Genomic DNA, 13,539 nt, shown 5'->3' on the forward strand with positions numbered 1-13,539 from the left:
TATTGAAAACCCCTGATTTAGGTTACAAGTGCATGCCAAAGCAAAACCAAGGTCTGATAGAATTGAACCAAACTCTATTAAAGGACATTGTGAAGTAGAGAGGTTTGTCCTAAAATGAATAAGTGATGCTGGTGTGGGTGGTATGTAACCCTCTACAGACGAATCAAGGAATACAGTGATCCTTCTCTACTTACATTTGGCATTGCTAACCCCTTTGGTAGATATTTAATTTTGCTGTTCCTCCCCATTACTCTTTCTCATTCCTGTTATTGAGGTGATGATGGACAGAGGGGTAAGTTCAGTATTTAAAAAAACTAACAGAATTGTGCAGAGCTGAAGAATCTCAACTAAATATTGGTCCTGCTGATCTCCACTATCTGTCCAAGCCTGACCCTTCAGAGTAGAAATATCTAGGTCATAACATATTCTAGCTGTTCTGAGTGAAATTAGCTGTTCTATCAAGGCTCATATGGGAATGAATTAATTAAACTGTGGAGACCAGCTTCCTGCAGTAGAAAATTGTTCCATACCTTTATAGGATGGTATTTATGAAATGCTGTAGAGAGAAAATCTATGTTATCAATGACCCATCTCTATTCAGAATGCATAGCCATGATCATGTGTTAAATATTGTTTTGCAGAAAGTATGTAGCATTATGAATTTTTGCATGGAATAGATTTTTATAGACACATTACATTCCTGACAATCAGAGTATAGTTAGTAAGTATCAACTCTGAACCCTGCGTGAGATGAATACTGCCTCTGTAATTTGATATGCAAGTGTCTCTCCTTATCCACTACAGTAATGGGAGCTGTTGGTGCTAGAGACACTTCGTCCTTGTGTGGAGCTAGATAATAGCAACATAAGAGTGATTTGTCATTGATTCCACTTCAGCTATGTTTGATCCTAAATATGGAAAGTAGCGCCTGTTCTCTTTACATGAGGTGCGGGCAAACGCTTGGTGGGTCCCTCAGTCCCACCTGGCCCAGGAACGTTACAGCTATGGAGCTTCCTGCTGCCCCCTGGGCATGCAGTGGGACTGGGGTGGCTCCGCAACTGGACTGCCTTTCTAGGCAGCCCAGGTGGCAGGTGGTTCTTTCTGACTGCTGCCATCACCAGGCCCAGCTGTGCAGTACTGGTGGAAACCTGCTCTGCACAGCCCCAACCCCACATGCCCCACACCTGCTTTGGGCTTTCCTGCCCAGGCTCAGCAGCAGTGGTGTAGGACAAAAGCTATTGTTCAATGTTGGGGGAATGCTGTCCCTCCCCCTCCCGCTGGCAGCAGTTCCCTGCTGGGGCTGCCCTGAATCTCTGTTGCCATCACTGCTGCTTCCGGGCTGCCCCAGGACTCCCAGCCTGCACACACCCCCACACCCTCCCCCACAATCCATATACACACACATGCCCAACCTTCCATATCCCACACCTCCACACCCCCCCACCCCAATTTACAAGAGTAAGACCTAATTTTGATCTTTTATGCAATCACCTCTACATACACCACAAAACACACACATATCAGGACAACAATATTTTTTAAAACAAAATTAAAATAAATTATTGTCAATGTTTTATTTTTAGTATATAAATTTTTTTTTTCTGGTTCCAGGAATGCAAACCCCCTTTCCAAAAGGAGTATTTCTGGGGGCAAGGGGAGGGACTTCTGGCGGCAAAGGTCAGGGGGATAGCGGGCGGGACTTCAGGTCCCAAGATGGCAACCGGGGGCAGGGCTACCCTTGCAGCCCTCAACAGCTTGCCAGAACTTGTTAAGCAGCCCTTCACCTGAAATAATTGCCTGCCCCTGCTTTACATAGTGGTCAAGCAAGGCTCCTCTGTCTGCTGCTTACAGTAATGCGAATGAGGGCAACAGGGGCAAGTGAAGGTCAAAGGATTTACTGTTGCTTTGAAAGTTCATTTAGAATTCATTCCTCTAAAAAGTTCTGTTAGAAAATGATTCTAAGGCATCACTATTCTACCATCCTTAACAAAATTGCTGTAGGTAAAAGCTGCATTTCAGTCTTAGTATATGTGACTGGAATTCTAAAAGATGCATTGCAGGTTTATTAATAGCAACTTAAGTGTTTTCCTATAATAGCTTGCCAAAAAAGACAAAGCATATTTGATAGAAAGAGTCTAAAATCCTTCTTAGTCTCTCTAAATGGTTACAGTAAAAAATAAAAGTATATTGAATGCAGAGCTAGTCTAATTTTTTAGAATGTACTTTGGTCAGATTAGTTTAAAACTTGTTTTTTCCTAGGAAAATATCTCCCATAATAACCTATCTCATTTTTGAGAGTGCCCTGGGGCGCTCACTTTTTTATGCTGTAAATTGCCTGTTGAGAGCCATAGAAAGGGCAAAATTTATATCAGGTTTTATTAGCTATGCCAAGTGAAAGAAAGTGAAGAATCTCTCTATGTTGAAGTGATTTTATTGTGTTTTGTGGTTAAAGAAGTTATAATTTGCAGTGCTATTTTTTCTGTTTTCTGCCAAATGAGACCTTTTGTTATTGCATACCCAAACCCAATCTTCTCCATGCTTTCTCCCACATGATCTGTTCTTCATGGAATAGTGTTCTTAAGGTAATCTGCAATTACACTGTCCTCCTCTTATAGATTGTTTCTAAAGACACTCTCTTATTTTAAAATGCCTGCAATAAACCAGTGGACTAAGCTGGTTACGTATTTATTTACCTTGTGAGTGATCTGCTTATTTATTTAGTTGAATCCTAAGATGGAGAGACAATGGAGCATGAAACTGAAGCTGTGGGCTGTTATGAACAAGGAATGGGAAAGTGATGGAGCTTAACAGTGGGGGAGGGAAAATTCTGCAAAGAGAAATAGCATACTAACAGTATTTACATAACTAGTGAACTGTGTGTCAGTCATCTTCCAATTTATCTGTATATTGTATACCTTTGCTTGATTTGGGGAGTGTGAGGGTAGATGCCAGGGGCAGACTATCTTCCTTTCTGTGTGGAAATTCCATACCACAATTTTAGATGCTATGGCCACATATAGAGAGGTGGTAATATACTATAAAAATGCTGCTGTATCTGTTTTTGAACAGTTCCAAAACTATTTGAAATATCTTCACAAAGGATGTTTATAGTTCTTTATTTCGAGTAGCAGCTTTCTTTGTTTAATAGTTTTGTGTGTGTGTGTGTGTGTGTGTGTGTGTGTGTGTGTGTGTGTGTTAGGCCTGTGGAAACAGGGAAATATTTGATTCAGATTCAGAAGATTTGGTGCTGATTCGGAGAGATTCAATGATTCGGATAGGCCGGGGAGAGGCAGGCACAGGAAGGTGGCTGCAGGTTCTCCCGTGGCTCCTCTAGCTGTGCCTGCCTCTCCTTGGGTGGGGGGAGCCACGGGAGAAGCCCCCATGGCTGCCCTGCCTGGCCCCAGACTAGTCCTAGCACTTAAAAAAAACCAAAAAAATTCACCGTCTCTGGCAGCGGCCATCGGGGACCTCTGAGGACTCATGGCAGCGCCACCCTGTGAAGCACAGGCCAGTGGGGGACAATGGGGATGCCCCCCTGACCTGGCACCCACGTGGCAGCTGCCCCATGGAGTGGGTGCCGCGTGGCTCGGCAGGGCATTGCATTCTAGCTGAGAGCTGGAGCCGCTGGGGCTGAGCGCTGCCAGGCTCCAGGTGATACATGTGGAGTCACCCCATCTCCTAGAAAGCGTGCAGTGCCCTGCTGAGCCACACTGCACCTGCACCATGGGGCAGCTGCTGCATGGGTGCCAAGCAGAGAGGTAGGTGCAATCCTCACTGCCCCATGCTGCACAGGGGCGCTCTGCCATGAGCCGTCAGAGACCCTAATTGCCATTCTGCAGTCGGTGAGTGCAGAGATTTAAAAAAAAAAGAAAAAGCCCATCATTCATCAGCTGCAGCAGTGGTGATTGGGACCCCTGGGCACTCATGGCAGAGGCCCCCCATGCAGCGCAGGGCAGTGGGGAGCAGTGGGCATTGTCCCCCACACTTGGCACCTACGCGGCAGCTGTTGCATCGCTCAGGTGCAGCGCGGCTTGGCAGGGTGCTGCATGCTGCCTGAGAGCTGGGGCCTCTGGGGCTGAGCGCTGCCAGGCTCCAGCTGACAGGTGGAGCTGTCCCAGCTCTCAGACAGTGCACAGGGCCCTGCTGTGCTGTGCTGCACCCATGCCATGGGGTACCTGCTGACGGGTGCTAAGCAGGTGGGGAGGGTGGCACAATCCCCACTGCACCGCACTGTGTGCAGGGGCTCTGCCATTAGCCCTCAGAGGCCTCTGATTGCTGCTGCCAGGGCCAGTGAGTGTGGGGCTATTTTCTCTCTCTTTTTTTTTTTTTTAATCCTGGGAGGCTGAGCCAGGCAGGGGATGGGGCCGGACAGGACAGCCATGGGGGTTTCTCCCACGGCTCCTCTGCCTGTGCCTGTCTCTGCTCCAGCAGGGGGAGTCACGGGGGCAATGCCCTGCTGCTGCTTGCCCAGGCAGCAGGACACAGAGAGCCCACAGGCCGCCTCTGCCCTACGCACAAATCTGGGGGCCATATGCTTCTTGTGCCTTCCCTGGGGGTGTGCGCAGCCAGCAGGAGCTGCACACCCTCCCTCCCCCACACCCCTGGATGAACCATCCATGGCTCTGTCCCATGATCTACCCCAGCCCTAGGGCCCCATTCGCTCCTCCCTCCCTCCCTCCCTCATGCCGTTTCTCCCCCACAGACTTACCTGCTGGGTGGTGCTCTATGCACCTTCAGCTGCATTCCTGGCTGTGTGTAGGCTGTGGCTACTCATCCTCTTTCTGTGCACGCCCTTCCCTCCCGCAGTAGCCTGGAGCCTGTACCCAAGCTGCCCTGCAGACCTCTGTGCTGCCACTGCTGCCCCACTCAGCAACCCGGAGCGGGCAGTGACAGCAGCGGAGCAGAGCCCAGGTGCGGGCTCCAAAACCAAGTGCACGATTAACTTGTTAAAAAAATTAATGCAAACAACTATTAATGCATACATCATGTGCATTATCTATGATTAATTGACAGCTGTAGTATATATCTATAGATATAGATGTATATTAGGGCTGTCATTAATCATGGTTAACACACACAAGGTATTCATCGTTCATGTTATTTTTTTATAGATATATATATATATATATAAAACAGTACCAGTCTCAAGGCTCTTATTTTAATCTGCTTCCAACGATGTGTAGTAGTTCCAACAATACGTAGTAGTTCAGCTCTGAGTGTATTCAAACTTGGTTTGACATAAATGTAACTAAATCCATTTAAAATGGCAATTTAAAATGAGTGAAGTTGGCTTGTATAAACAATACCCACTTTTTTGTCTGTCTATTTCTTTTCTTTCTTTTAATGATACATCCAGAGTACAGAATCCGAATGCCTCCTGAGGGCAGATAAACACACGTGGCCAGGACCAGTTCTCTTACAGTAAGAATCCCATTGGAAAAGGGAAGATAATTCCTTTTTAAAGCCAAGATCCAATGACCAGGGTGAGGACACACTAGATACAGTGATACTTCATATGTTTGAAATGTCAAGAAGGGGGAGAGTGTTTTAAAAAATGCCCCGCATTTCTTAGAATATTCACATAAGAAAAGCTCCAAGTCCTGGAATACGAAGGTAACCATCTTCTACTAAGGAACATTTTACCTTTGGCACTTAAGGATTCCATACTTTTCCTTTTCAAAATAAAAAACAAATGCTTTCCCTTTTTAAATAGTTCTGTTCACTTGTGTAGTTCTGTGTTTTCACTTGAATAGCAAGATTTATAAATCTGCCTGTTTGCCCATTTAAAATATTTTTTGAAAAGCCAGTGTTTGTAATAAGGTTTTAAGATTGTTGATTCAGTACAGAAAAGATGCAGTCTAGGATTTCTGCTCTAAACTTACCTTGTCAACCTAAATGATGAATGGTCTCCTGGCTTCATATCCCGTGGCCATCTGTTTGGCTAGCAAGGTGCTCACTCACACATTGGCTGGATGTTTGCCCTCTGGTTTAGATGCCAGGCATCAGTGGTCTTAGATGAGCAGTCTGCACAACACCCTTACTGATTCTCTTCAAACTTGCATTTCTTCATGGAAATGAATTTTAAAAATGAAGCCAATCTGGAGACTGGAATGTTTTACATTACGTCCTTTCCATAAGAGAGCATGTGCAGAGCAAACTTGCTGTACAATGTAGTATTCCCTACAGTAGCCCTGAAAAGATATAGACAAGGCCTGAATGGAGATGTGGTGTTAGTATGCTTGTATTTGTGAGACAGGAAGAAGGGAATGAGATGGGTTAGAAACAAAAACACAAAAGAACCCATGATTCCAAGGATGAGAAAAAGAAAGGAGGGAGAAAATGTAAATAGGCTGGAAAAGAGAGAGAACACAATTTTGTGGAAAAAAAAGAAGGGAGGGGAGGGGCAGTGGACAGATATGCCATCTCAGAAGAAAATGCATCCAAAGAAAAAGTGAGTTAAACCAGATGTAGAAAGGAGAGAGAGAATCAGTAAATTTAAAAATCTTATTAAGCAAGCAGTTGATTGTATATTAGAAAAGCCCTTGATGCCCAGTACAATGTATACAACTTTTACAATGGTAGGGGTGCATCTTTATGGATTGTAGGGTGACTGCTTTTTTTTTCAATCCAGCTAGTAAACTTAATCTTTGGGAGGGTGAGAAGGTGTCTCATGTAATGACATAGTGGAGATCCCACCCCTAGGATGATGTTTAAAACAAAGCTGCTTCTTTGTAGTCATGAAAAGATATGGGAGATAGCTGTTGTCATGGGCAAATTTCAACTTTGGCAATTATGTTTTACCTACTGGAGTTTCCCACGAGTGCCCATAGTATTCTTTATGTTATTAATGAACTCTTAGGTTCTTGGTTAAGTCCATTAAATAGTTGGTGCATTCCATCCTACAGTAAGCTGTGTTTTTAATGATATGTCAATGGCAGCTGGATTTACAAAGTTTGCACTATAGAAAAAGAAGCAGTCTGTTCCAGTGCTTTGACAGACTCATCCTGGGCACTTGTGGGTATAAAACAAATAATTACTTTGTGAATTGAGTAAATTTTCAAGAGTGAAACACTATAATGTAGGATAAGAAATTTAGAAGTAAGATGTCTTCTCTGAACTTTTTTTTTTAAAGCCTTTCTTAGCTTTTTTCTCAAGCGTATCCTATCTTTCTTTTTCCATTCCTCTTCCCCCAATGTGTGCATTCTTTTCTTCAGTGGGATACTCCTACCCTTGTCACTTCTTTATGTTTGGCCACACCTTTTGTTCCATAGTTTTACAGCATGTTCCATGCCATTTTCCTTTCTCCAACCCTTCCTTGTCCTCTGTGCCTCTCATTCATGTTTCCCCATCTCCTATTTTTTAATCTTGTTCACTCTCCCCATTTCAGAGAGGCATACTTATGATAGGGTTCTTTGTATCATCTTCTTGGTTTCTGCTAGATGCTGGCTCTCCTCAGTAACGTTCGGCACTAGATAGACGTGCTGCTGCAGCCTCTGTACAAAGGAGACAAACAAGCTGCTCTTGTACATACATGTAGAAGGAAAGAAGTAAAAACAGAAGCTGGTTGGGATGCTACGAGGTTTTCATGCTCTTTTAAATTCTGCCCTGACAATTGCAGTGATTGTCTATTTTTGATGGAAGCCCTGGATTGATGAAGTGATTGCTTTATAGAAATAATTTTAGATTATATAAAAGACTTTGTATAAAGGGAATATACAAGTGCTTGATATTTTTTTCCTCTTTGCTGTTTCTTTTTTGGCAGCACATAAAAACCCTAACCAAATTCAGGGCTGCCTTGTGCTGACTTGGAGGGCACACCTCTGGTTTAGGAGGGTGACATATGGAAGAGGAAGAGACTAGCTAATAGAAAAAAATGTTGAGCAACTGAAGATTGAGGAGGAGCAGCAGGCTAGAAACGGACTAGCAAGGAGGAAGAGAAGAGCAGCTAACCCCCAAAAAGGAAAGGGTAAGAGGATAGAGTTGGTAAGGAACTGAAACTTTAACAAGAACTAGGTTGATTTACAGACGATTGCAAAAAATGACAAATGACAGAATGAATCGTAGAATCATAGAAAATTAGGGTTGGAAGGGATATCAGGAGGTCATCTACCAGCCCTCTGCTCAAAGCAGGACTATCCCAAACTAGATCATCCCAGCCAAAGCTTTGTCTACCTAGGTCTTGAAAACCTCCAAGGTTGGAAATTCCACCACCTCTCTGAGTAACCTGTTCCAGCTTTACTACCCTCATAGTGAGACAATACTTCGTAATATATAACCTAAACTTCCCTTGCTACAACTTGAGACCATCTGCCATCTTCCAGGTCATTGATGAAGATATTGAACAAAACCAGCCCCTGGGGCACACTACTTGAAATTGGCTGCCACCTAGACATCAAGCCATAAAGGGAGACAAGAAAGAAAAGTATTGGAGATTATACTGATACTAGGAAGAGGCCACGTGACTGGGAATTCATTGTTAAAAAAAACAAATAAGCCTGTGGAGTAGCTAGACTGTGCTGGGAGTCTGCCACAGTAATCACAAGGTTGGATTTGTGTACAGATAGAGATCCCTGTAATATTGCTAGAGAGAGGAATACTATTGGGAATTGTCATTATGAGGGACTTGTAACATTCCAGATGTAGTTTGGAGAATGCTGCTAACAATGGTAGGGCCCAGATGTTTCTGAATGTGGTAGTCAACAATTATTGGACCAATGAAGTGATGACCATTTTTTACCTGGTTTTACAAAAGCAGGGATATTTAGGAAGAGAATGAAGCCTTTGTAGAATTATATTGTGGTGGATAATCTGGTTGTATAAGTGAGGAATAGTCCTGTGATAAATTTGACAAAAAACAATAAATATAAGTATTGGCAAAAAAAAAGTTTACAGGAAAAGTAAAAAGTTTACTATATTTTTTTTACAAATATGACTTCATCAATAAAGTTATAACTGGAAATGCAGGATCTTTTTTTAATCAACAATATGTTTTTTAAGAAGAGACTTTAATAGAAAAATTGGTCTGCATTTATTGAGTTACAAATGGCAAGATAATTATATTATGCAAGAGAAGGAAAGAGTACAATGCTGAGTTGGTAGGTATATCAACAAAGGTAGATTTTGTGTATCAGTAATACAGCATTCACTTGAGCAGGTTATTGTCATAGGACTTAAAATCAATACTAATCTTTGAGTAATAATAAACTGCTTAAGCGGCAAAGAAAATGGAAGGAACTCATTTTTAAAAATACTCAGCCAAATATGGGAAAATGGAGGCCTATGCCTCAGGATTGTTCAGAACCCCCAACTCTTCTTGAAATATGTTGGAACAAATGGAAGATCCCAACATGCAGGGTTTAGGCAATGACAAAAATCTCTGTCTTCTATAAGATTATCTTTCTCTAAGTGGTTTGAAAAGAAAAATGTGGATTTTTCCACAGTAAAGAATAGTCAGTAAAATGTGTCAAGAACCACTGAGAAATCAAAGAAGAAACCCTGATATTTTTGAGCCAGAGTTTGGAGAAGTTTTCAAGAAACCAAGTTTATGGTAGACATGCTCTCTGCTTAGACTGACAAACCTTTAAAAAATTTGAAGAGCAGACACAGAAGATCATCAAAACAGGGCTAGAAGGGATCTCACAAGGTTATTTAGTTTAACCCCTGGCTCAAGGTAGGTCCACCCCTGTCTAAGCCATGCCAGACAAGTATTTGTCTAAACTATCATTTAAAAAGCAAAAAACAAACCAACAAACAAAAAACTAACAAAGGTGGGGATTCCAATCTCTCTAGATAATATGTTCCAATGCTTGATCACACTCATATTCAGATAGACTACTCCATATGGCTGCAAAGAACAGGACAAGGAACAATGGTCTTAACACTCAGTTAAAGTGGTTATTAAAATTAACTATCATCAAACTCTTTACCCTTCAGATATTTTAGGACTCTTATCAAATCCCTCTCAGCCTTCTCTCCTCCAGACTAAATAAACCCAGTTCTTCCAACATTTCTTCATAAATCATGTTTCCTAGATCTGCAGTCATTTTTGCTACTTTTTGCTGAATTATCTCAAATTTGTCTACATTTCACTCAAAACGCAGGGCTCCAAAGTGGGCATAATACTGCAGGTGACACCATAGGTGGAAGGAGAAAATACTATTTGGGGTGGCTGAGTCCACACACACACACACACACACACACACACACACACACACACACACACACACACACACACACACACACACACACACTGCCCAGCAGGTAAAGGGGGCTCAGGTGAATTGAGCCCTGGGCCAGGTTGTGGTAAAGTCAGAGCCTGGTCGCCTTGTTCAGGGGCGCATGTGCCCCCTGGATTTGTGCATGGGGCAGAGGCAGTCTGCCGCTGCAGGGTGGGGCTCTGTTGCCCCGCTGTCATTGCCTTGGGAGCTGCACAACACCATGTGCCTGCTACTCCTGGGCGATCTGCCCCTCTTTCCACCACGCTCTTTCCCCTTTACAGCCTTGCTTGCTGTGGTGGACCATGCTCCACATGTTGCTAGGCTGTGATCCTGGCTGTGTGCAGGCTGCATGTCTGTGTCTGTGTGTGTCCCTTGCTGCAGCCACCCGGAGCCTGCACCCAGGCTGCCTTGCAGCCCTCTGTGCTGCCACCACTGCCCTGCGTTGGGGGCCGAGAAGGCTAAGCCCCATTAGCTTTGGCCTTCCGCCGCCTATGGGTGAAGCTTCACCAATACCAAATAGAGCATATGAATCAGATCTTTTGACTTGAAGGCTACAATCCTGTTAGTATGACTTATTGGCCTTTCTTACAACATGAACACACTGTTGGCCCATATTCAGCTTACAGTCTACTATAACTCCCAGGCAACCATTCTTCTGTTCATATTTTTGCATGTCTGTTGTGCTTGTCCTTATTGAGTTTCATTAAGTTAATTTCAGACCATTTCTTCAATTTATCAAGATCATTCTTTATCTTGTTATATCCTCCAAAGTGATATCACTTGCAGATTTGCTAAGTGTGCACTCAATCACCTCCTCCAAATCATTCATTCAGATATTAAACAGTACTGGGCACAGGACAGCCCCCTGGGGTTACCTTACTTGCTACTTCCTCCTGCTTCTCTGTTGAATAGTATGCTTCTCTCTTCACCTGTTTTTCCCCCTTTATGGTTTTTAAATTTTCAGTTTTTAGAAGCCACAGGACCTTGTTGTGCCTCTGTTGCTCAGAGCCTTAAGGGCACCTATACATGTTCAGTGAGGCTGCTCTGATGCATTATAATTACAGTCTGTTGGAGCACACTTAATTAATCGAGCCTGCTAGAGTGTGGTAATTACCACTTTCCTGTAGACTCCAGTATTATGAAAAATGGCAGCGGGGGCACTTTAAAGCTCATTTGATAAGCTTTAGTTAAAGCGCCCCACTGGCATTTTTCAGCGTGGGGACGCTAATACATGTGACGTTCCAGGCCCTTTAATTAGAGTGACTTTCAGAGCCACTCTAATTAAAGCACCCCTCCCCCCCCCCACCGCGAGCATGTGTATATATGCCCTAAGTGTCTATGCAGATACTTCATAATTTAACATCCATCATGACTTCTTTCAAAGGCAAATTTGAAAATGGTCTTTCCTCTATTAAAGTTATTCCATTTATTCCTTTTGTCATAATCACATATTCTGAAGGGCCGTTGGCCCTATTCCATATTGGATGTCAATATTCCATATTGATCCTATGCCCCCAGCTGACTTCCTGCCCTTTGGGCGGGGGGCTGGACTCGATGATCTTCCAAGGTCCCTTCCAGCCCTGATGTCTATGAAATCTATGAAATATACAGGTGAACATACAAATGAGTTGAGTAGGACAGATTGTACTTTGTGCTGGAGTATGTCTATCTTGGCAAATAACTACAGCTATTTTATAAACCTTTTAGAAGATGATCGTGGAGAGATGTACTTTATCTCCTTTCACACCTTTTGATAGCAGTAAAATAGTTATGCAGGAAGGATATAGACAAAGAAAACATGTATTGCAAGGTGAGCAAAAGGAGGCACTTTTAATTTATACAGTTTGAAGTTATGTTCTACTAATTTCACAATCTAAAGAATAATCTATAATTTTGCTTGCTTTAATGGTTGTCGCTTATTAAACATTTGACTCATCAAATGGATTTTGAAATGTGTAAAATCCTAGATTCTGTGGAGCTAGAAGATATACACCTATTTTTTCACAATACTAAATATTACCCACAGTGTGCAAAGTAGTATTTTTTTTCACTGAAAAAATTAAATGAGTTTAAAAGTAGGTGACTAACTACCATATTTTTGCTTTACCAGTGTTCACATGCATAACCAGCTGATATATTCACACTGTGAGTTTGTTTCAAAATGAAAGTTGCAGTGTGTGAAACTTCACTTGAATTTAATTCGGTGACAAACTAAGTTGGTGGTATTTGTACAGCAAATATGTCTTTTTGTTTAAAAAATAAAATCTCTTCCTGCCAGTGAAGAGACACTATTGACTTTGTTTAAAAAAGTTATAGTAAAAGAAAAAATCCAGACCAAAACAACTTACCCTAACGTTTCCTCACCATACATGATTACTAGCTAGTTTCATATGGACATTTTTTTCACGTAGCTCTTGTATTGATGTTTGCTTTTAATTAACTGTTGCAGGGAGAGCTACCACTGGCAATATAGGGGCTTCTACCAATATCATACCTGAAAACCATTGTTAGAACTAGATATGAGATGGCTCTCTTCTTGCCTTGCCTTTAGTAGCCCAATTTGTAAACCTGTAGCTGAAATGTTCTTCACTTGAAGCTATTGAGCAGAATCAGAATTACATTAATGGTACTGAAATGCTTTTCTCTCCTTTGGGAAGAAGTTGACTTTCTTTTCCTTAATTGTGATTGTCATAACCTGACTACTTTCCTGTCATTAGGAGGTATTCAGAAAAAAGAATGAACTGGGTAGCACTTACAACTCTAAGATATATTGCTCATAGCATCTGCTGGTTGTCTGTGTGGAGTTTCCTGCCAAAATGAGTGAGATTGTGAAGAAGAATTGGGAGCAACAGATGCTTGAAAGGCAGTGTGACAGTAGGATTACATCAGCATAATTAAACAGTCCCAATCCTGTGGCATATATTTGGCAGATTCATATGACTAGTGGCACAGATACATTGCATGTTTCCAGGATGGAAGGATGTTACATGCTGGTTAAATCACATTAGCAATACATGAGAATTTCCTTCCCTTCCAGCCAAACTAACTCCTCTAACAGCAGAGAACAAAAATTAGCTGGTAATAAGCAATACCTTATTTTCTGCAAAATGAGTGATCTAAGACAACTGCATTTCCCACACTTATTTATATGATTCTTATATTTGTTACTGGAGTCTGTGTCCTTCAGATGATCTATAGGCACAACAGTTCATTTTCTCATAGGTATCAAATATGAACTAGATTTTGTTGTGTATTTGTTTGACAGCAAGCAGTCCTGCTTGTGTTTCATAGTGTTTCAGAACATTAAAATCTAAGCAATGCA

General features: G+C 42.2%; 1 protein-coding gene across 1 annotated transcript in view; it reads left to right on the plus strand.

The window, feature by feature from the left end:
• CHSY3 (chondroitin sulfate synthase 3) overlaps positions 1-13,539 on the plus strand; it is a 307,356-nt gene that overhangs the window by 212,784 nt on the left and 81,033 nt on the right. The gene's annotated exons all lie outside the window — the stretch shown is intronic.

Source organism: Alligator sinensis, unplaced genomic scaffold (assembly GCF_000455745.1).
Source record: "Alligator sinensis unplaced genomic scaffold, ASM45574v1 scaffold1001_1, whole genome shotgun sequence".
Classification (NCBI taxonomy): Eukaryota; Metazoa; Chordata; order Crocodylia; family Alligatoridae; genus Alligator; species Alligator sinensis.